Genomic DNA, 25,297 nt, shown 5'->3' with positions numbered 1-25,297 from the left:
TTAATTTACAACTGTCTTCAAACTGTAAGAATTTATATAGACATATTCATATTAAAATGCATTAAATATACAAGAGGGGAAAAATGCTCCACAACTTTTTAGAGACAAGCATTGTGCTTTCCTGGTGGTTCAGTGGTAAGAAATCAACCTGCCAGTGCAGGAGACACAGGTTCGATCCCTAGTCTGGAGGCTATGCCCATGCATCAGGACTACTGAGCCTGTGCGCTGGGGCCCAGAAGCTGCAACTGCTGAGCTCACGTGCCGCAGCTACTGAAACCTGGAGCCCTAGAACCTGTGCTCCGCAGGGAGAGACGCCCTGGCAACAAGAGGCCCGTGCACCACAACCAGAGAGGAGCCCCCTCTCTCCGCGACTGGAGGAAGCCAGCGCGCAGCAATGAAGACCCAGCACGGGCAGGAGTGAGTAAACGGATAAATAAATAAATGCAATTATGGGAAAAGAGAAAGAAGCATTGAGGGATGCCAGGACTGCTCTTCGCAATGAATGTTTCTGGGTGTTTACTATTCTATTTTGCTATTTGAAAGACAAATTTCAGCTGCTAAGGAGCAGATAGGGACATAGCTTCCTTCCACTGCATGGAGCACTGCATTTCTTCTTCTTTTTTTTTTTTCTTGTTTTATTTTCTCTGTTTAATTTTGGGGACGAACACATATGGGAATGATTAGTTCTGTATTTAATTCTTGAAATAGGAAAACAATTATTTTGCTGACGCTTCATTTAAAATCTCTTGACTACTTCCTGTTTTAATTTGTTAGTCAATATTATCAACTAATTTGCAATTAACAACATGATTCAGCTTCATAGTAATCCTACAATGAATACTATTGTGATCATCATTTATTTTTTATTTATTTTAAAAGTTGCTCAGTCGTGTCCAACTTTTTGCAACCCATGAACACATCCACTTCATGAATGAGAAAACCAAGATACCAAAAGTCTCACTAACTTGATGACGATCATCCAGCTAATGGGTAAGAGGGATGGAACTTGAGCCTATGCAGTTTGACAACCGAAGTCATGTTTTAATCCTGATTCAATGGCTGACTTTTCCTGGGCACAGTTGCCTCGTGTTATTCACATGATACTCATGTAAATATTGTGATATTCATGATGGCGTGTGAAAGGTAAATTCCATGTTATTTCCCTCTTTTTAATACTGAGATGAAAGAGACTGAGAGAAGTTAAGTAATAGATCAGATATTATAGGATCAAAGTACAGAGTATTCTGAATTCAGTTTTGCTTTTTCCCATAACACCATATTGCAGCTAATTCCTGTGACTTAGAGAAGTCATACATTCACTAAGAGTTTTATACAATTATCTTCACTATCAGAAAAGCATGCATTAATAAATTTTTACATGTAGGTCTACACCACAATCCTTTATTAGTAATAGGTTTTTAAAGAAACTTGACTCCAAAATAAGCAGGAAAAATAAAACAGTATTCAGAAATATACATTAAGAATAAGACATTAGCATATTGGCACATTAAATGATTTAATCTTTGTATTATGAGAAAAAAGTACAGATCTTGTGAAAAGGCTTCTTAAAAGTTTGATTTTTAGGATGATCTCTGCAATATTAACTGGTTTAAAAAAATGCAGAATATTTTTTAATCTAATCAGTTTTCATGATGAAGTTCTCACTAAAAATATTAAAATGCTTTAGCAAAATTAATACACATACATACACACAAATTTATAAGTTGCTAAAAATCACCTTGCTAAATAGTACAAAACAACTGTGTGTGTGCATGTTTATAAATACGATATGTGAAGAAAAAAGAGGAAGGCTAAATATTTATTAGCCACTATTTCTACTGGTTATGTTTATGTCACATTTTGGTAATTTCTATAATTACATTTGGGGGAATGAGAGTATATTTTTTTCCTACTAGAAAAAATAGGTACATAATAAATAATTAGAAAAAACATGTTTTACCAATCAAGAACTATAACATATAGAAATAGCACACATCATTTTGTATAGGAATTAATAAACGTATATATGGTAGAGAGAAATTCATATGAAGGGTAACTAAAATTCAAGATAGATTTTTTTTTTCTTTTACCACTTTGTTCCAAATCTATTTCTCCCCAGCATTACATGGTTTAGTAATTGTGTAAAATATCATTGCTACTTTAGGTAAATAATATTCAACATAACAGAAAATAAATAAAGTATTGGATAGCACATACAAGGCTAATACAATTATAAGAAAAATAAAATCAAGAGAATTGTATAAAGACTTAAAGGGATTCACTTTTGTTTGCATATACACAAAGAGATTCTATACGCTTTATTACATTAGAGTGCAAAAAGCCTTATGAGACATATACTCCAGCATGTTTAGAAATCATAAAAATGAGACTTGAAGACACAGTGTTCTAATGAGAAATAAAATATTGGAAATGTGGAATATTTGACTGAATATAATGGCAAGCTTGTGCTAATTTTTTCTTTTCTTTTTTTTTAAATTTAGGGTGTGGAGTAGTGAGGAGCAAGAAAAGCTCCAACACAGAAACTGGTTCACAGAAAGCCTGTGGAAAATGTGCTCTGGACCTCCTAGTTTATTATTGTGATCATAAAACAGGTGAACTGTCACATAGTCCCAAATACGATACCGAAACAAACGCATGCTCCCTACAGGCCAACTGCAGGCAGTGACAGGTCAGCAGAGCCCCGCGTGAAGTTGCCTGTGAGGAATTCTTCAGCACCGCTCTTCTCAGGCAAAGACTCAAGACCAGACGGCAGAACCTCTTCACAGGGATGGCGGAACGGGTTCTCAGTGTGCAAACTGAGCTTATCTAAATGCAAAAGAGGAGGTGTTATTTCTCGATCTCTCGAGTCCTTTAGTTCTAAACATCGTTCCTTATCTGCCCCGTCCAGGGTGCAGTCATCTGCTCCACTTAACAAGGCAGCAGGTAATTGAACAGATGGTGGAAGTTCCCCCTGCAAGAGCAGAGGGCTGGATTGTTTCCCGAAGCATTTGGTGATAAGAGAGGAGGTGCACAGATAACAAAGAAGAAGCTGAGAGAAAACTAAATATACATATGTGTTTATAAAATATATGCCTGCAATATATAATATATGCTTTATACTATATATTTAGCAAAATATCTATTTACTATATATATTCACATCTATCTATGGTGTCAAGAAGACCATGTAAGGCTAGAATCTTAGAAATATTAGAATTTGAAGAAAGATACTTGTGCAGCAATGTTAAATAAGGAAAGAGTATTTTAAATTGGAATAAAAATATTAAAGAGCTATAAGATATGGAATGAAGCATTGATTATCTGGTTATGTGATGGCTTAGTTCATTTGGGCAGCTATAACACAATATCACAAACTGCATAGCTTATAACAAAAATGTTATTTCTCATAGTTCTGGAGGCTAGAAGTCCAAGGTGAGGACAGCATGGGCCATGAGGGCCCTCTTCAGAGTTGAGACAGCCAACTTCTGATATCTCCAGGTGGTAGGAGGAAGGGGCTGGGAGTCTCTCAAGGGTCTTTGCCATAAGGGCAATACTCTCATCCATGAGGGCTCACTTTGCCCTTATAGCCAAATCACCCCAAAGTCCCTACCTCCTAACTCACCACACTGGACACTGAGATTTCCAAGTACAAATTTTGGAGGGACGCAGACACAAAGTCTGTAGCATGGAAGTATCTAAGTCTGTGATGTGCTAAACTCAAGAGCTTGCAACCTGTTACAGAAAAAAAAAGTGCTAAGGGAATGATCACAATGGATATGAGAACACACGTTAAAAGGCCTGACTATTAAAGACATGAAAATAGTAATGTGCGAGGGAGAGGACTGCTAGACTTTTATTTTTCTGCTTTTGAAATTAATTTGTCTAGGAGTATAGTTGCTTTACAATGTCGTGTCAGTTTCCACTGTACTGTAATGTGAATCAGCTATACATGTACATATGTGTATGTGTGTTAGTCACTCAGTTGTGTCCGACTATTTGCAACCCCATGGACTGCAGCCCACCAGGCTCCTCTGTCCATGGGATTCTCCAGGCAAGAAGACTGGAGTGGGTTTCCATTTCCTTCTCCAGGGGATCTTCCCAACCCAGGGATTGAACTTGGGTCTCCTGCATTGCTGGCAGATTCTTTTCCATTTAAGCCACCAGGATAGTCCCCATACATCAACATATAGCCCCTCCCTTTTGGACTTCTTTCCCATCAGGTCACTGCAGAGCACTGAGTAGTGTTGCCTGTGCTCTATGGTGAGTTCTCATGATCCATTTTATAGACAGTTGTGTACACATGCCAATCCCAATAACCTGATTCCTCCCACCCATCCCCCTTCCACCTTGGTATCCACATATTTGTTCTCTACATCTGTGTCTCTAGTTCTGCTTGCAAATAAGATCATCTGCACCAGTTTTCTAGATTCCATCTGTATGTTAGCATGCAATATTAGTTTTTCTCTTTCTGACTTACTTCTCTCTGTATGACACGGACAACAGAGGATGAGATGATTGGATGGCATCACCAACTCGATGGACTTGAGTTTGAGCAAGCTCCGGGGGCTGGTGATGGACAGGGAGACCTGGCCTGCTGCTGTCTATGGGGTCGCAAAGAGTCAGACACGACTGATCAACTGAACGGAGACTTTTAAATAGAACATTTAGATGGAAGAATGCATATAATTGATACCGAAAGGATTGGAGAAAGAATGCATAGTATGGGAACAAAAAACTTCAGGAAGCAAAAAGGGATGGGGTTACTTTAAAGATGAGAAGAGGTATCTCTTCTTCAGAACCCTCACAGAAATAAGGGAAGGGGTGTGGAAGCAGATTACGTGCAAGGAAAGGGTGGTGGGGAGTGGGTAAAGCAAATACCAGCTGTTCTTAAATTCATAACAAAAAGATAAAAGGAAGAATACAGACCAATCTAAGGTGCCAAGCAACTGTGAATACAAATATCTTGAATAAGAAAGCAATTCTTAAGGAAGACTGTGCTTAGAACTAATTTTATGAGAGACAAGGCCCCATGCAGATGGGCTTAATGCCTTGCATATAGTACAAACTAAATTAATGTTTACTGCATAAAAATCACAAATAAAGGCAATTACCAGACATGACTGCTGTATTTTGGAGTACAAACCTGTGATTCTGTCTCACTGTTTATGGGAAACTCTTCTATGTCTGGCTCATTGTGGCCTGATTACAAGCTGCAAGTTCTTTATCTACAAAGTAGACATAATAGCGTCCTCCTTTCCCAGGGTTTTTGTGGGGGTTTATTAATGTTTATAACACCTGCTTGGATGCAGAAACTCAAATCTGCTCCTCACACATGAACTCTGAATAATCTGAAAGACATAGTTAAACTAATGCCCAGAGTGAATGCCAGCAACTGGTCTAGTAAATGGTGAAATTTAATGCACTTCCATATACTTTTACTTGATAACTTTTTAAAATTTCTTAACCATAAAGTGGAAGAAATAGATAGTATAACCCAATACTAAGAACATAATACAAAACCAATGAAACTGACCGGTTGACACATCCAGGACAAGGGAAGGTTTATTTTGGAATGATCCATAATGTCAAAAACACAAAAGAACCATAAAGAAAGCAAATGCTCTAAATACTTAAATCTTTAAATTATGTTCATGAAGAAAAATTGTCACTTTAGGAATCAACTTATCATTATTACTAAACATACTGTGAGTCTAAGGGAATTAATAAATAAAGGGCTCCAACTTCAGTACTCGTGATGATATGATTACTGCTGTCATTTAAGATACATTGTATATTGATAAGTCTACAAGAATCAAAATTATCCTTCAATCTTGCTTCTAGAGAAAGGAATATCAACTTCTGCTGTTTTGAAAATAAAAGTTCCATGAATAAAATCATAATTTATCTTAACTGAGGGTGATTCCTTTCTTCAGTCCCATAAAGTTCCTGTCAACTCTTACTTGAGTGATTATTTGTGAATGAGGAAAACTGCTTAAAATGCCTGCAACATTTCAACATTGTAACAGGAGCAGGGATATATGTATATTACATATTCCAACTGTTTGCCTTTAAGCTTAAAATGCAGAGCAGAGACTATTCCTTGGGTCTCTAAGACAATGGAGAAATGAATCTGACCCTTGCCTCTATTACTAGGTGACTGCAGAGAAAGACAAAAATCTTAGTGCAATTATCACAGGTTCTTGCACCTGAATGTATGCTGTCTTGTGTTGTTCATAGCTATTTTAAGTGATTAAGTATTACCTCCTCAAATTGAAGATCTTTGTGGAATTGAAGTCAGAAAATAGAGTAGAAATACAGTTTCTTCTTCTTCCTAACCTGTGAATGTGGATAATCGAGTTCCCTTGGTCTCAGTCTCCTCTACAAAGTGAGTCAGTATTTGCATCTCCAGATCAGTTCAGTATTTGCATCTCCAGATCAGTTCAGTTCAGTTCAGTCGCTCAGTCGTGTCCAACTCTTTGCGACCCCATGAATCGCAGCACACCAGGCCTCACTGTCCATCACCAACTCCCAAAGTTTACCCAAACTCATGTCCATCAAGTCAATGATGACATCCAACCATCTCATCCTCTGCTGTTCCCTTCTGCTCCTGCCCCTAATCCCTCCCAGCATCAGAGTCTTTTCCAATGAGTCAACTGTTCGCATGAGGTGGGCAAAGTATTGGAGTTTCAGCTTCAACATCAGTCCTTCCAATGAACACCCAGGACTGATCTCCTTTAGGATGGTCTGGTTGGATCTCCTTGCAGTCCAAGGGACTCTCAAGAGTCTTCTCCAACACCATAGTTCAAAAGCATCAATTCTTCTGCACTCAGCTTTCTTTATAGTCCAACTCTCACATCCATCTCCAGATAGCGACAACTAAATTAAGTGGAATAATGTGTAAAAGCCCCTCAACTGCGTCTACTGCCCGATGTCTGTCTGGGTGTGTCAGTTCCATGGAAGAGAGGACCTGTGCTTTGGCACAATTCAAAGCATTTTGGAAAACAGATAGACGGGTAGAAATAAATACTTAAGTTAGGAGCCTGACATAGAAGTTGGTTAATAATAATAATGATTTAGAAGTAATATTACATATTATGTAATATATAACAAGTAATATGTAACATGAGTTTTTCATATTAACATCATGTTTATCCTTACAAATAATTAGTCACATTTAACATAACAGGCTGGGCATCCCTGGTGGCTCGATGGTAAAGCACATGCCTGCCAATGCAGGAGATGCAAGTTCAATCCTTGACTCAGGAAGATCCCTTACAGAAGGAAATGGCAACCCACTCCAATATTCTTGACTGGGACATCCCATGAAAAGAGGAGCCTAGCGTGCTACAGTCCATGGGGTGGCAAAAAGTCAGACATGACTTAGCAACTAAACAACAGCAACAACAATATAATAAGCTGGAAGGTAAAGAGCTTGGAATTATCACTCTGATACATACAATAAGACAGTGTTAGTCCCTCAGTCGTGTCTGACTCTTTGCGACCTGGTGGACCGTAGCCTGCCAGGCTCCTCTGTCCATGGAATTCTCAGGCAAGACACTGGAGTGGGCTGCCATTCCCTCCTCCAGGGGATCTTTCCGACCCAGGGATCAAACCTGGGTCTCCCGCATTGCAGGTAGATTCTCTACCGTCTGAGCCATCAGGGAAGAAACCAAAAGTATACTCCAATACACATCAAAAAAAATTAATTAAGGGACATTCCTGGCAGTTTAGTGATTAAGACTCTGCATTTCCAAAGGAGGGGTGTGGTTCCATACCAGGCTGGGGAACAAACATCTCTCATTCCTTGTGGTCAAAAACCAGAAACACAAAACAGAAGCATTATTGTAACAAACTCAATAAAGACTTTTACATGGTCCACATAAAAAAAAAATAATAATAATCTTAAAAAAGTTAAATAAAAAAAAAAAAAAACACCTGCTCTTTAAAGGCGACAGGTCAGGAACCCGAGTTCTGGGTTCAGGAACCCATTCATGAACAGATTCAGGTTCAATAATGCTTTTGTAGAATGTTTCCTTCCTACCCCCGCACTTTCCCACCCCACCCAGAGTGGATCACAGCTCAAAGAGGGACAGGAAGTCAATGGATGCTCTCTGGCCCCATGGAACTGGGAAGTTCAAGGTCAACAGGGCAGACCAAGACAAGGCCACTAGAGGACTTCAAGGATGCTGGCACCTATAGCCATAGCACAGTTACTATGAGACCCACCTCCAGAAAAATGATTTAAGGCAGGGCAAGAAATTTTCTTTGGCTGGAAAGTGTAGTCCTAAGTCTGCTGCGAGAAAAATAGAAGGCAGTTTCAATCACGGCAATGTTCCCTGAACTCTACGGGGAGTCGTTTAAAAATTCTAAGCAGGGTTGTGATATGCTTGCATCCAGCTCTTAGAAGATTTCTGTGACAGCTCTTTGCAAAATGAATCAGTGGTTATTAATACTCGGATGATCCTGGTGACTAGATAAGGAAAATGAAAGCTTCTGCCAGGCCAGTGGTGACTGGGGCGGAGGGGACACACGGAGCACAGAGGTCTACAAAGAATAAACAGCAGGACCTAGGAAAGGAGTCTGTGTGTGAATTAGGGCAGCAGTGAAATCAGTGCCCAGCTGAAAAGTTTCTGGTTTGGATGACCATATAAATAATGGCACCAGTATGGAGAAAAGGAAATTTAAAAACAGAAACCGATTTGGAAGAGAAGATGATGATTTTAATTTTGGACCTGGGGAATTCAGGTAACTTTAATTCCACGGAGATGCCTAGGGCATAATTGGATATGTGTGTCCAGAATTCTGAATTATTGGTTACAGCAATACAGAACACTGGTGGTAATAAAACCATACAAGATGATAAAGATGCTTAGGAAAATTGTGTAAAATTATATACTGGTCCCTAATGGTTGGACACAGAAATTCTAAAGGAAAAGGGAGAAAGGCAGTCCTGCTCAGAAGGCTGTGCCGTGCTCAGTCACTTCAGTTGTGTCTGACTTTTTGTGACCCCATGGACTGTAGCCCACCAGCCTCCTCTGTCTATGGAATTCTCCAGGCAAGAATACTGTAGTGGGATGCCATTTCCTTCTCTAGAGGATCTTACTGACCCAGGGATCGAATCTGCATCTCTTAGGTCTGCTGCATTGGCAGGCAGGCCCTTTACCACTAGCCCTACCAAATATGATGACAAGAAAGCTTGAAAAACAAGAGAAGTTCATGTATTAAATAGCCGATGGTGTCAAAGGTTGCAGAGAGAGCCAAAGAATATAGAGGGAAAAAATAGATGATCTCCAAAGAGTTGGAGAGTGTTTCATCATGAATTTTCTCTTTTTGCTAAAAATATAATGATAGCTAAAATGACTTATTTCATCAAATCTCTAAGCCTTTGCTCCTTTTAGAATGCTTTAGGATTTCATAAGCCAGTGAAAGTCAAAAACACAATGCTGGCAGTCTCCATTCTTGAATATGTCACTTTCTTTGGTGACAATACATTAAAAAAAAAAAATCAGAGCACTCTGATTAGATACTCAGAAGTTCATCTATGAAGATGAAAGGGATCATTTTCATTGAGAACCTAGAGTAAAGCCAATGAAAAATAAGAACAAATGAGACTTAGGAGAAAGCCAGCCAGATTTTTTTAATGTTGTTAGAGTGATGAATGGCAAGAGAGCGCATGGTTCAAAGATGGCCCCAGAATCCTCCCATTCCACATGATGTGGCTTGGACCCTCCTTCATGTCCTCCTCTCCCTTGAATTTGGGAAGGCTTGTGAAGGAAAGTTATGACCAACCTAGATAGCATATTCAAAAGCAGAGACATTACTTTGTCAACAAAGGTCCATCTAGTCAAGGCTATGATTTTTCCAGTGGTCATGTATGGATGTGAGAGTTGGACTCTGAAGAAAGCTGAGTGCTGAAGAATTGATGCTTTTCAGCTGTGGTTTTGGAGAAGACTCTTGAGAGTCCCTTGGACTGCAAGGAGATCCAACCAGTCCATCCTAAAGGAGATCAGTCCTGGGTGTTCTTTGGAAGGAATGATGCTAAAGCTGAAACTCCAGTACTTTGGCCATTTCATGCAAAGAGTTGACTCATTGGAAAAGACTCTGATGCTGGGAGGGATTGGGGGCAGGAGGAGAAGGGGACGACAGAGAATGAGATAGCTGGATGGCATCACTGACTCGATGGACGTGAGTCTCAGTGAACTCCGGGAGTTGGTGATGGACAGGGAGGCCTGGCCTGCTGCCATTCATGGGGTCATGAAGAGTCGGACACGACTGAGCGACTGAACTGAACTGAACTGAACTGTGACTCATTGTAACTCGTACAGTTTAACAGAAGTGACTGTGTGTGACTTACAGGGCAGGGTTGGACAAAGGGATGTGGTTTTCACCTTGTTCCCTGGACCACTCATTCTTAGAGCTCGGAACAAGAAAACGGTTTCCCTGAGGTCACAGGCTGTCAGGAGGCGGCAACATGAGGGCGCCTCATTCAACAACCCTAGGCTCCACCTCCTCCTGCTGCTGGCTAAAGACAGGGGTCAACAAGCTTGGTGGGGGTGCCAACATCCCAAATTCCCAGCACTGAAGAGTGCTACCTGAGCCCTAGATGCAAAACACGGACAGGTTCACCCCATCGCCATCTCTTAATTCCTCACCCTGAGGATTCATAAGGGTGCCTGGCGTCTGTTTCATTGCCTCCTGCTTACAAATTCACTTTTTCTGCCTGCTCTTTTACAGGAATGGGTCATTTCCATGTTCGTCAATGAATTGCTCAATTTGGCTAAGTCCAATGAGTCTTTGAACTGAAAATTCCTTCTTCACTGAACCCTCCTGACCTCCAGCTATGATGTTCCATTGCGTCATTTGAACCTCTAGCACAGAACATACCACCAGGCTGCATTTTTAGTTTTCTTTTTCCTTTTGACTATAAATCAAGGAATAGCACAGCACATGTCTATGCTTAGTCATTGAGTTGTGTCTGACTCTTTGTGACCCCAGAGACTGTAGCCCACCAGGCTCCTCTGTCCATGGGGATTCTATAGGCAAGAATACTGGAGTGGGTTGCCATACCCTCCCCCAGGGGATCTTCCCAACCTAGGGATTGGACCCAGGTTTCCTTCCTGCATTGCAGGTGGATTCTTTTCCAGCTGAGCCACCAGGGAAGCCCAAGAACACTGGAGTGAATAGCCTATCCCTTCGCCACCTATTTTAATACATTTTGATGGAAGAGCTATGAATGAGTGAACAAGTGAATGAAAGGACTTTTATTTATTTCATATTTCTAGAGTCTGATCCCCAGAACCAATGAGTCATAGCCAATCCAACTAAAGGAGAACATAAGATCACCACTATATTATAAATAAAGCAAAGTATTTCAAGTATTTACTATAATGCATGCCAATGCATCCATAAGGAATTTTAAAAAATAGTCACTATCTAAATATTGAGCATCTGTTTTCTTTATATATATATAAGATTAAGTTATTATTTAAATACCATTCTATACTTTTTAATGAAAATATAAAAGTATGGAACATCAAACATGTTTATATTAGCAATTTGCTACAGCTTATACGTGAAATAAATAAACAGGAGGACAATATACAGCCTTGACTAACTCCTTTTCCTATTTGGAACCAGTCTGTTATTCCATGTCCAGTTCTAACTGTTGCTTCCTGACCTGCATATAGGTTTCTCAAGAGGCAGATCAAGTGATCTGGTATTCCCATCTCTTTCAGAATTTTCCAGTTTATTGTGATCCACACAGTCAAAGTCTTTGGCATAGTCAATAAAGCAGAAATAGATGCTTTTCTGGAACTCTCTTGCTTTTTCCATGATCCAGCGGATGTTGGCAATTTGATCTCTGGTTCCTCTGCCCTTTCTAAAACCAGCTTGAACATCAGGAAATTCATGGTTCACATTGCTGAAGCCTGGCTTGGAGAATTTTGAGCATCACTTTACTAGCGTGTGAGATGAGTGCAATTGTGTGGTAGTTTGAGCATTCTTTGGCATTGCCTTTCTTTGGGATTAGAATGAAAACTGACCTTTTCCAGTCCTGTGGCCACTGCTGAGTTTTCCAAATTTGCTGGCATATTGAGTGCAGCACTTTCACAGCATCTTCTTTCAGGATTGGAAATAGCTCAACTGGAATTCCATCATCTCCACTAGCTTTGTTCATAGTGATGCTTTCTAAGGCCCACTTGACTTCACATTCCAGGATGTCTGGCTCTAGATCAGTGATCACACCATCGTGATAAGCTGGGTCGTGAAGATCTTTTTTGTACAGTTCTTCTGTGTATTCTTGCCACCTCTTCCTAATATCTTCTGCTTCTGTTAGGACCATACCATTTCTGTCCTTTATCGAGCCCATCTTTGCATGAAATATTCCTTTGGTATCTCTGATTTTCTTGAAGAGATCCCTAGTCTTTCCCATTCTGTTGTTTTCCTCTATTTCTTTGTATTGATTGCTGAAGAAGGCTTTCTTATCTCTTCCTGCTATTCTTTGGAACTCTGCATTCAGATGTGTATATCTTTCCTTTTCTCCTTTGCTTTTCACTTCTCTTCTTTTCACAGCTATTCATAAGGCCTCCCCAGACAGCCATTTTGCTTTTTTGCATTTCTTTTCCATGGGGATGGTCTTGATCCCTGTCTCCTGTACAATGTCATGAACCTCATTCCATAGTTCATCAGGCACTCTATCTATCAGATCTAGGCCCTTAAATCTATTTCTCACTTCCACTGTATAATCATAAGGGATTTGATTTAGGTCATACCTGAATGTTCTAGTGGTTTTCTCTACTTTCTTCAATTTCAGTCTGAATTTGGCAATAAGGAGTTCCTGGTCTGAGCCACAGTAAGCTCCTGGTCTTGATTTTGCTGACTGTATAGAGCTTCTCCATCTTTGGCTGTGAAGAATATAATCAGTCTGATTTCAGTGTTGACCATCTGGTGATGTCCATGTATAGAGTCTTCTCTTGTGTTGTTGGAAGAGGGTGTTTGCTATGACCAGTGAATTTTCTTAGCAAAACTCTTTTAGCCTTTGTCCTGCTTCATTCCATACTCCAAGGCCAAATTTGCCTGTTACTCCAGGTGTTTCTTGACTTCCTACTTTTGCATTCCAGTCCCCTATAATGAAAAGGACATATTTTTGGGGTGTTAGTTCTAAAAGGTCTTGTAGGTCTTCATAGAACCGTTCAACTTCAGCTTCTTCAGCATTACTGGTTGGGGCATAGACTTGGATTACTATGATATTGAATGGTTTGCCTTGGAAATGAACAAAGATCATTCTGTGGTTTTTGAGATTGCATCCAAGTACTGCATTTCAGACTCTTTTGTTGACCATGATGGCCACTCCATTTCTTCTGAGGGATTCCTGCCTGTAGTAGTAGATATAATGGTCATCTGAGTTAAATTCACCCATTCCAGTCCATTTCAGTTCGCTGATTCCTAGAATGTTGACATTCACTCTTGCCATCTCGTTTGACCACTTCCAATTTGCCTTGATTCATGGACCTGACATTCCAAGTTCCTATGCAATATTGCTCTTTACAGCATCAGACCTTGCTTCTATCACCAGTCACATCCACAGCTGGGTATTCTTTTTGCTTTGGCTCCATCCCTTCATTCTTTCTGGAGTTATTTCTCCACTGATCTCCAGTAGCATATTGGGCACCTACTGACCTGGGGAGTTTCTCTTTCAGTATCCTATCATTTTGCCTTTTCATACTGTTCATGGGGTTCTCAAGGCAAGAATACAGAAGTGGTTTGCCATTCCCTTCTCCAGTGGACCACATTCTGTCATATCTCTCTACCATGACCCGCCTGTCTTGGGTTGCCCCCGGGCATGGCTTAGTTTCATTGAGTTAGACAAGGCTGTGGTCCTAGTGTGATTAGATTGACTAGTTTTCTGTGAGTATGGTTTCAGTGTGTTTGCCCTCTAATGCCCTCTTGCAACACCTACCGTCTTACTCAGGTTTCTCTTACCTTTTTTCCTGTGGTCATATATGGATGTGAGAGTTGGACTGTGAAGAAGGCTAAGCGCCGAAGAATTGATGCTTTTGAACTGTGGTGTTGGAGAAGACTCTTGAGAGTCCCTTGGACTGCAAGGAGATCCAACCAGTCCATTCTGAAGGAGATCAGCCCTGGGATTTCTTTGGAAGGAATGATGCTAAGGCTGAAACTCCAGTACTTTGGCCACCTCATGCAAAGAGTTGACTCATTGGAAAAGACTCTGATGCTGGGAGGGATTGGAGGCAAGAGGAGAAGGGGATGACAGAGGATGAGATGGCTGGATGGCATCACTGACTCAATGGACGTGAGTCTCAGTGAACTCCAGGAGTTGGTGATGGACAGGGAGGCCTGGCGTGCTGCGATTCATGTGGTCGCAAAGAGTCGGACACAACTGAGTAACAGATCTGATCTGATCCGTGAAATTAAAAAAAAATACTATAAATGTTAAATAAATTATTCTTTTCCATCTTAATTTTAAATTTAAAGCAAAAACTCTTTATATAATTTGTATAAGGAATACTGCCTTAGGATGACTTATTGGGAGATATTAAAACTAGTAAAATCTCAGTATTTTACAGCAAGAGAATGACAAATCAAATGACTTTGCTTTTTAATTTTTTTTAATTTTCTTTTTGACTGTTATATGCAAGATGGCCAAGTGAAATGGAAAGATAACTTTCTTACTTCTCAGTCATAAAGACCAGATTCTGCTCCTGATTCTGGAACAGAGTAGTAATGTGATATCAGAAATTTTATTTAACTTATTGTACTTTTTAATTACCTCATCTGACAGTCAGGTATAATAACACCACCTGTATCAGGTTGTTAAGGGAACTAATGGGACAATTTAGGTAATACGAACAGTGCCCAGTATAGAGGAGACACTTCCAGAGTCAAAGAATTAGTCATTGAACTAAAGGGTGACAAGAAAATAGATAGTGAAAGTGACTTGTAATGCCATTGGGGAGAATGAAGAATAATGATATTTGTCCTGCTCACCCCACAAGTTTGATTAAAATAATGATTAAATAGCAAACGCATCTGGTGGAGCTCAAAATTTTAAGGTGGTCGGCCAATACAGAATAATATCATTTCACAATGAAAGGATGAAGGCTCAAAGGCTTAAGTTGAGGGTTTTTCTTTTTTTCCTAAATGAATATTGTGCATCATAATTAAAACAATATTAATGATCATACTAACCATATGAGTTTGAAAGGGTCTATGATCCACCACCTTAAATCACTCTGAGATCTTAACAAAGGTTTTCAGTCATGCCCTTGGCTTTATATTTAAACCATGTCTGCCTCACAGTGTAGTTATCCTTTGCCCAAAAGTCATTTCTTAATTTCAGCATAATCTGCCACCTAGAGAGGATATGAGTGAGGAACTGTTTTATCTCCAAACTCAGTAGCTCCTTTGCACTGAACAGTTCTTTTTTCTTTTTTCTAAATTCTCTATCTCCCCTGACATTTGTCAGAGGTCCTGAGATGAAGCCAAGTGGCTCTCAGATCACTACCTTGCCTGGAAATCTCTTTACTAGATCATAAGCATGACTAAGAAATCTTTTTAAAATCCTTCACATTACGGCAAGCCATGGTGTTACATAACTTTCTCCTATTACATAACAAGGGTCTTCTTTTTGCTAGTGTTTGACATCACTGTCTGGTTTTCCTCTAAGTCTGTCCTAAAGCCTCGCTGAAACCCACCAGGCTTCTTCTCACAGCCTCCCCAGGCTCTCGCGTGAACAGTGCCCCTAATCCCTGCTCCGTGCTTCTGTCCCCTGGCTCATCCCAGAACTAATGCTCCATGCCTGGGCTCTTAGAGCAGCAAATTCCTTCTAGGTACCAAACAATGCGCTGTTTCACCATAAAACCAGTGGCTTTGAGCATCAAAAATCATTTTATTATCTATTTATCTGCTATGTGAACCAAATTTGGAGAAAGTATCTTGTCTCTTAAATTGTGATGCTGAAGAAGACTCCTGTGAGTCCCTTGGACTGCAAGGAGATCAAACCAGTTAATCCTAAAGGAAGTCAGTCCTGAACATTCACTGGAAGGAATGATGTTGGAGCTGAAGCTCCAATACTTTGACCACCTGATGCAAAGAACCAAGTAAACATTGGAAAAGACCCTAATGTTGGAGAAGATTGATGGCAAAAGGAGAAGAGGGTGGCAGAGGATGAGATATTTAGATAGCATCACCGACTCAATGAACATGGATCTGAGAAAACTCTGAGAGACAGTGGATGACAGAGAAGCCTGGCGTGCTACAATCCATGTGGTCTCAAAGAGTTAGACATGACTAAGGGACTGAACAACAGCAACCTTGTCTCTGCCCTGAGGCTTCAGCAGAAGCCAGGAGGCTGGGGATGGCAGGACTCCAGGATTGAAATCATCAAAGCGCTGCTCACACAAGTCCGATGGCTTATGTTGACCTCGATGGGACTGTGCATTCCCAGCACATCCTAATATAACAGATAGACAAGGCTGATTAAACAACAGATGCTTATTTCTCCCAGTTTTGATACCAGGAAATACAAGATCAAGGCGTCAGCAGACTTGCTCCTGGTGTGGACCCTTCTCCTGCCTGGCTGTTGCCTGCCTTCTTGCAGTGCCCCAACCTGGCAGACAGCAGGAACCTGGTACCTCTTCCTCTTCTTGTAAGGGCACAAATCTCATCATGGGGAAGCCTCCCTGCCCCCGTGACCTCATCTAAAGCTAATCACTGTCCAAAGTCCCCACCTTCAAATATCATCACACTGGGGATTAGGGCTTCGGCATCCAGACTGGGTGGCAGGGGAGACACAAACACTCAGTCCATAACAGGCCGTCAACCAGAACACAGACGTTGTCTCTCCAAGTCTCTACTTGGCTTCCTCACAGCGTGATGACTGGGTTCCAAAAATGAGCATCCTGAGAGAACACAGCAAAAGTTGATGGCACTTTTATGACCTCACTTTGCACCTCATTTGCATCACTTTCACCGTAGGTTCTTGTTTGGGGCGGCCCTCAGATTCCACCCAAAGGGATGGAAAGTGAAAGAAAGTGAAGTCGCTCAGTCATGTCTGACTCTTTGTGACCCTGTGGACTGTAGCCCGCCAGGCTCCTCCATCCATGGGATTTTCCAGGCAAGAATATTGGAGTGGGTTGCCATTTTCTTCTCCAGGGGATCTTCCTGACTCAGGGATTGGAATGCACTCATTAAATGAGAACAGGTTTACATCACACAGAAAGAAAAATATGTGGAATGGAGTACATTGTCGCTCCAACTGTGGTAGATACAATCTAGTCCAGTGGCCAAGGTCCCTTCTTACATACAGTAAAAAGTGATGAACCACAACACAACATGAGCAGTTCTAAGAAAGAATTCTGCCCACAAATATAAAAATTTGTTTTTCCTTCACTAAGTAATGTTAGACTCTTTGGGACTCCATGCAATGCAGTATGCCAGGCTTCCCTGTCTTTCACTATCTCTTGGAGTTTGCTCAGATTCATGTCCATTGAGTTGGTTGGTGATCCCTTCCAACCACCCCATTGACCTGGAATGTATTCATTCTTATTGATATTAGTATTTGATGTATTTTGATTAACTGTAACTATTTCACGATTTCAAGTAGCAAGATTGCAAACTTGAAACGAAAAGCAATTTTTTTCTCCCAAAAGAGAGGACACCCAGGAGCCTACCCGTTCATTCTATCTAATCTAGAAAATGTATTTTATCTAGACAGACTCCAAAAAACCACACAAGTGCACATGATCCTCAGGCACAGGCTGTCAACCCAGGCTTGTCCCACTGGTGTTATTACAGAATCATATTAAGTTGTCACTTGGAAATGCTTGTGCACAGAAAAGGTTTTTCTCTTTCATATGTATAAACTTTACTTCAATAAAGAAATCTAGCTTGGAAGACATTTTTTTCATGGTTAGTTTCACATCATTTTGTCCTAAGAGAATTAAATGTCAAAACATATATTTAAAAATATACAGTAGTAGCCCGAAGTATAAGTAGTACAATCTACTCTGAAATATACATTTTAGACAATATATAGGATATATGTATCATGTAATATTTAATAATATAACCTTGTCTCATATAAACATATTTCATGTTCTTATTCTGAATTTCAAATTTTGTTTCTTTTTTTTTCTTTCTCTTCACCCATTCTTTCAGCTGCCAAGCATTTTCCAAACATTGTTGAATTTCAGACGATGCTGCCAGCTGCAGACTTTTCTGCGTTACTAATTTTCAGACATCACTTACTTTATAACACTTCACACAGCTGTCTACCCCCAGCTTAAATGACTTTCTGATTTCTGAACAAGAAGTAGATATACAAATAATGGCTTCAGACCAAGGTCCTTGGCAGAATGATTTCATCCCCCAGGCCTGGCACAGGGAAAAGTCAAGAAAAATGAGTTTTTAATTTCTATTAAGTGTCTGCATTTTTTCCTATCAAGTGAAAAGGACAATTAAAACCTTGCTATGGAGCATGTCACACACATATATCTTCGTGTCTTTTATCTAATTTCTCTTCCCTTGGGTTTTACCATAGAAGCAGGTTTCTCTTTTTTCCTTCTTTTTCATTCTCCCACAGTAGAGTGTCACTGTGATTCTGGCAATGTTTTCTCTTGTTCATTGTAACCAAAATACACCCTGTCCTTCAGGCAGCTATTAATTATAACCAGATTGAAAAAATGATCAGAAATCTAGGTCTAATGACCTTAGTATGGCAACATTCAATTATATTAATTTTTTACCATACCCCAGCATATTGTCATCCTGCTTATTTAACTTATATGCAGAGTACATCATGAGAATGCTGGGCTGGAAGGGGCACAAGCTGGAATCAAGATTGCCAGGAGAAATATCAATAACCTCAGATATGCAGATGACACCACCCTCATGGCAGAAAGTGAAGAGGAACTAAAAAGCCTCTTGATGAAAGTGAAAGAAGAGAGTGAAAAAGTTGGCTTAAAGCTCAACATTCAGAAAACTAAGATCATGGCATTTGGTCCCATCACTTCATGGGAAATGGATGGGGAAACAGTGGAAACAGTGTCAGACTTTATTTTTCGGGGCTCCAAAATCACTGCAGATGGTGACTGCAGCCGTGAAATTAAAAGACGTTTACTCCTTGGAAGGAAAGTTATGACCAACCTAGATAGCATATTCAAAATCAGAGACATTACTTTGCCAACAAAGGTCCGTCTAGTCAAGGCTATGATTTTTCCAGTGGTCATGTATGGATGTGAGAGTTGGACTGTGAAGAAAGCTGAGAGCCGAAGAATTGATGCTTTTGAACTGTGGTGTTGGAGAAGACTCTTGAGAGTCCCTTGGACTGCAAGGAGATCCAACCAGTCCATTCTAAAGGAGATCAGTCCTGGGTGTTCTTTGGAAGGATTGATGCTAAAGCTGAAACTCCAGTACTTTGGCCACCTCATGGGAAGAGTTGACTCATTGGAAAAGACTCTGATGCTGGGAGGGATTGGGGGCAGGAGGAGAAGGGGACAACAGAGGATGAGATGGCTGGATGGCATCACCGACTCAATGGACATGAGTTTGAGTGAACTCCTGGAGTTGGTGACGGACAGGGAGGCCTGGCGTGCCACAGTTAATGGGGTAGCAGAGTCAGACACGACTGAGCAACTGAAATGAACTGAATTGAACTGAAACCCTTTCTATCTAATATGCTTTGGGGGCAGAAAAGGAGGTGTCATTTCAGAGTCCATTGTCTGTTTTCTAGCTTTTGCTGCTCTGACATAATTTGACTCTGAAATTGTAAAATTAATTTCATGTAAACAATATAAGATGATTCCAGGTTAGATCAGAGACAAAGACATACTATGAGATGGGCTGGGATCAATAATTTCTAACTTTCTCCAGGGAGTTTTGCCAAATCTTAGCATCGCAATAACATCTCAGGTTTCTTTACTGTTCTTTAATTTTACCAGCTTTATTATAAGCTGTACAAATAAGTGGGCTGTAAAGTATACTTAAAGCCAAAAGGAATAATGGCAAATACCACTGATAAACGGTTCTACTTGGAAGTCTTTTTATCAACTATGTTAGCAGAACTAAACCAAAGCCAGAAAAAAGAATTTATGGGACCTTCACAAAGGAACTTGAAAAAACCTTTTTTTTTTTTTTCCTAAAAAAATTTTTTTTCTTTTTCTAAAGGAGTAGGCTGAATCTCAATGCGCATTTAAAATTCAGCCCATTGCATTCTCAACACTATCTTAAATATGGGGCAATTATAGTTCTATCCTAAGTGTTCTGACTTTTCACAATGGGAATATTAAGCAAAATTGTAGCTAGGTCTGGAAATTGGATTGCACTTCATCCTGCTCTCTAGACCAAAACCATGATGAGCTGAACTCGCCAATCAGTATACGCTTTGAATATGAGAATATGTTATCAAAGTAAGAGAAGAAAAGGAAACAGTTCATCTTTTCAAGGGCTAGAGACTGTGCAAATGGCTTTCAACCGCCCCTTTATGAGAGCTATACATGGGGAGGGAGGAGTCGGGGGAGAAGTTGGAAGTGGGTATTATTCCAGTTGAAGAACGAGGGTTTCCAACTCTATTATGTCCACCTGTGTGTGGAAGGGGGCGAGCTGCCTAACAGCCAACTTTGTTTCACAAAAGTGCAAGAAAAACTGTTCAGGGCTTGGTGAATATGACCGTTATCTGCTCGTATTCTTCACTGAAATTGCGAGCAACTTTAGTGTAGAAGACACCCAAATCTATACACATCTGGATTTTTTTTCTTACCATTTTGACTTTATGAATAAATGCAAAAAATGCCTTCCAGTCTACAGTGCATTTCTCAAACCAGACAAAGAAGCAGGTAGTCCTGCCCTAATCCCACCTTGATAACTGTCTTCCATGACAATATTTATAGCAGTTATTGCATTCACTTACTTCTTAAAGATTATCCATCAGCAGTGCTCTAGTCCTGAGATGAACAAACTGCACCATATGCTAACCGCCACACCTTGCATTTTGTACTATAAACGGAGAGAGTGAACGTAGGGTCTTCATCTTTGCTATTTGCTTTCTGGTTGGCCACAGGAATCAGCTTTTTTTTTTTTTAATGCATGAAGAGGAAAATTTGTATATGTGTATCTAAAGGGAGATTATTTATCATATCTGGTCATTTTCTTTCACTTCAGCATTCATCTCACTATTTTAATTCAGCAAATAAATCTAAAGCATGGATTAGGTCACAGACAGTCTCCTGAGATGACACATGGTTCCTTTGCTTATAATCTGGTAAACAGCTATTTTATTTACATGTTTATTTTTCCTCCACTTGAATGTAAGCTATATGAGATCAGGGAACTCTGTGTTTTTCACAGCAATACTCTTAAAAATTAGAATGATGCCTGACAGAGGGCAAACAATCAATAAATATTTGTCAAATTAGGGAGAAAATAAATTGTTGAATGGATAGGTGTACTAAACTCATCATTTATATTAAATAATTAAAGTATAATACAGTGCCTCAGGATTCCAGGCTTCAAATGCCTTCAAGTAATTCTTTTAAAAACATCACCAACTGGCAAAAGAATTAACGTGTTTTAATGTATCAATTTTAAGAACAAACCTGGACAATGCAAGTAGCATTCCTAAAGTTTGCACTGTTCTTTTTAACCATTTCTTAAAATTTAAGTCAAGTTAATTCACAATGTTGTGCTGGTTTCAGATGTATAGCAAAGTGATTCAGATTCTTTTCTACTACAAATAATCATGAGATACTGAATGTCGTTCACTATTCTGTACAGTAAGTCCTTGCTGTTTATCTATTTTATACATTAGTAATATGAGGTTTGGGCTTCCCAGGTGGCTCAGTGAGTAAAGAATCGGCCTGCAATGCAGAAGACACCGATGTGACCCCTGGGTTGGGAATATCCCCTGGAGGAAGGCATGGCAACCCACTCCAGTATTCTTGCCTGGAGAATCCCACTGACAGAGGAGCCTGGTGGGGTACAGTCCTACCAGGGACTGTGGCATCCATGGGGTGACAAAGAGTCACCATGGGGTCACAAAGAGCCGGACACAACTGAAGGGACTGGGCGTGCCATGTGAGGTTTATATTGTTAGATAAAACGTTGTGATTGAATGGATTCAGTAGAAAAATGCATACAAAAATACTTAAACCATCAGTCTGTACCAGTCACGGCTTCAAGGTGATTCTGTAAATTGTCTGTGCCTAGCATGATGAAAGATACACTTATTCATCAGGTATTAGTATGCTGGTTGTAATAATAAAGAGGTTAAGGTGGTGATCTGAATGACCCATAATTAAGGTAACATAAAACCAATTTTCCCAATGGGTGGTAAATTGTTATTATGAGATATCCAACAAGATGTAACTCTATGAATTGTGCTCAAGGGGAGTTGAGAGCTATTCATACATTTCAGAGCCTCCCTTGAAAACTGTGTAAACTTAAATGTTTCATCTGGATGGAATAATCCCTCCAAATATTCCTTGAACCATTGGAATAATTGAAGTAGTATTTTTTACCTGGTTTGTCACTCATCCAGTGGTGAAATTTTTTTAAAAAACCTACATTATTTCCCATGCATCTAATCTGTTAACTTGCAAATCACCTTGAAAGGAAAACTCTTTTAAATGCACTCAGACTTTTACGTAATACATTAGGGGGAAAAAAAGCTTATTTTTAACTGAAAGGAAGAGGATTTGAAATTTCAATCTTAGTTAATTTAGGAAACAAGAATATAAGATTTGTTGCTGTTGCTGTTGTTTAGTTGCTCAGTCGTAGTCGACCCATGCAACCCCATGGGCTGTAGCCTACAGGCCTCTCTGTCCATGGGATTCTCCAGGCAAGAAGATTGGATCTTCCTGAATCAGGGATCTAACCCATGTCTCCTGCATTGGCAGGCAGATTCTTTACCCCTGAGCTACAAGGGAACTCCAAATATATGGTTAATTGCATACAAATTTTAAAAACTACACAGATCCATCAATCATGAAATTTATATTGAATATGTCAGTGAATCTATCTTCTACTTTATGCTAAATAAAACAGAACATCCTATGGGAAGTTAGAAATACTTGAATGTGAAAGTCACTCAGTCATGTCCAACTCTTTGCAATCCCATGAAATAGTCCATGGAATTCTACAGGCAAGAGTACTGGAGTGGGTATCTTTTCCCTTCTCCAGGGGATCTTCTTAGCCCAGGGATCGAACCCAGGTCTCCCACATTGTGGGAGGATTCTTTATGAGCTGAGCTTCCAGGGGAGCCCTGGTAGAAATACTTACCCAAGTCACTTCCAAGACTATTCAGGAAAGAAACGGAATAAAAGCAATCCACTTTAAGGTTTTCTTTTAGCCTCAAGATTCATGTCATTCAAGATCTGATAATGTTGCAGTGATGCCGGAGCAAGCAGTTAACTGCTACAGAAAGATAAGGCCTCTTTTAATCAGCCATGAAGAAGACCCACGTGGACAGTAGCAGATAGCTTCCCTCTGCATAGCATGAAATTGTAGACTTCAGGTCATCCGAATGACATCTTTTATTACTGCTGAATACAGAAATACACAGGTTGCCCCTGGAGAGCTGAGTTATGGATTATTCTATCTGAGAATTAGGCGGCCGCTCACTTTAAAGCATTGCTCTAGCTTAATATCAACAAGACTTCATTACTTCCCCTGCTGTTACTAGGAAAACACAGCTACCGCTCAGGGTTTATCCATGTTTTTGTTACACACACAATTTCCTGCCGTTGATTTGTCTTTACAGTCATTTTAAGTTACAAATGGAATCTACTTTCACTGTACCTAAGTTGTCAGCTCAACTGAAAAAGTATTTTACAAAATAGTACATCATTTGTAAAGAAGGTGGTATATTTTCAACAATGAAGCTGTGTATTTTTTTGTAAGTCTGATACAACAAATGTTAAGAAACTCACCGAATTGTCCTGAATGGGGTCAAGTTAATGTTCTTAGAGTACTAGCTACATTTATCAAGTGAAAGATGCCCTGATACATGCCATACATGGCAATCCACAGCAGTGCTGGAATTATTAACAATGGAATATCTGGCAAGAAATTCAATGTCACGATAAGTTGTTTCCTTTGGAAGGAAAATTCTCGTGACTCAGTTTTGATTATGCATGGAATTCAATCAGCAGCATTTATCAAAATGCTTTGATAGCCTGTGATAAGGGAAATAATAATTTGCAGCCATTAGGAATCACTAGTGATTCATAAGTATTCTCATAGCATAATGTCCTCCTCTGTAGTGAGGATATGTTACTAATAGTATGAAACCTTTGTTTTAGTTAACATAAACAGGGCTAAAAACAGTCGATTCTGCTTTTTGACAGATTAAAGATTTTTAATTTAACTTCCCTTAATGGGAGAAAAATAAAGTGTAGTACAGAAAAAACAATTCAGGAATAAATTTAACAGAGAATATAAGCTGAACTTGGAAATGGAGACAAATAAAAACTATGCATTTATTTGACATGGGGTGCACTTGGAATGTTAGTGGTCATTTCAGGGAAATTGGAATTTATGTTGTTGATAAATTCAGGCATAGTTTTCAAACACCCAGCCCTCTGGCAATATACTTTCAGTTTAATGAATTTAGACAAGTGTGTGTTGTGAGCAATGTCCTATTCAATTTGTAGATGATTATAATGTAAATAAATTCTGGAGCCACTCTTTTGATAATGAGGTCTTAGTAATAAAGTGTCATCAATTTGAGTCAGTGATAATTAACGATCCCAAAGAGTGGATTAATTTTCATTAGACAAAAGTTTGTTTTTTTTTTTAATAGAATGGAGCAGGCCAGGTATAGAGAAGATTCTATTGTAGTCTTCCAATATTCCTAGCATGTCTTACCCTTCTCAATATATATCTTTGTTTTATTTTATTTCATTTCACTTTTTCGACCATTATATGCCTAGCTAAGAATGCAAAATTTGAGTGGCTCTTTTTGCTTTGGTACACAAAGAACTAAAACACTTCTGAACATTGGTTACACCTTGTGAAGCCAAATTTATTAACATTAGTTTTATAGATGAGGAAGCTGAGATTTCAAGAGAGAGTAAGAAAATAATCTAAAGTCTAAAAGCTAAAAAAATGATGGAGATAGAACTGAAGGGGTTCTAATCACAGATCCTATGCATATTGAATCACATATAAACCATGGCAGGGCAGAGTGTCATGTCAATATTAGTGGCGATGCTAATAAAATGCCTAACATTCGTAATACTACCTCTAATAATAGCTCTCTCTTAATTCCCTAACACATACAGTG

At 39.6% G+C, this 25,297-nt stretch overlaps 1 long non-coding RNA gene across 1 annotated transcript; it reads right to left on the bottom strand.

Annotated features, from left to right (window-relative positions):
• Positions 1–2,090: 2,090 nt before the first annotated feature.
• Positions 2,091–16,913, bottom strand: LOC123328948. The gene is made up of 2 exons (XR_006543975.2): positions 16,749–16,913; positions 2,091–2,826 (listed from the first exon to the last, which is right to left on the bottom strand). It is a non-coding gene; the product is annotated as an uncharacterized LOC123328948 (long non-coding RNA).
• Between the last annotated feature and the right edge of the window lie 8,384 nt (positions 16,914–25,297).

The sequence above is a fragment of the Bubalus bubalis genome, chromosome 13, assembly GCF_019923935.1.
Source record: "Bubalus bubalis isolate 160015118507 breed Murrah chromosome 13, NDDB_SH_1, whole genome shotgun sequence".
NCBI classification, from domain to species: Eukaryota; Metazoa; Chordata; class Mammalia; order Artiodactyla; family Bovidae; genus Bubalus; species Bubalus bubalis.
The sequence above is the reverse complement of the archived record's forward strand: the minus strand, read 5'-3'. Positions and strand labels throughout refer to the sequence as shown.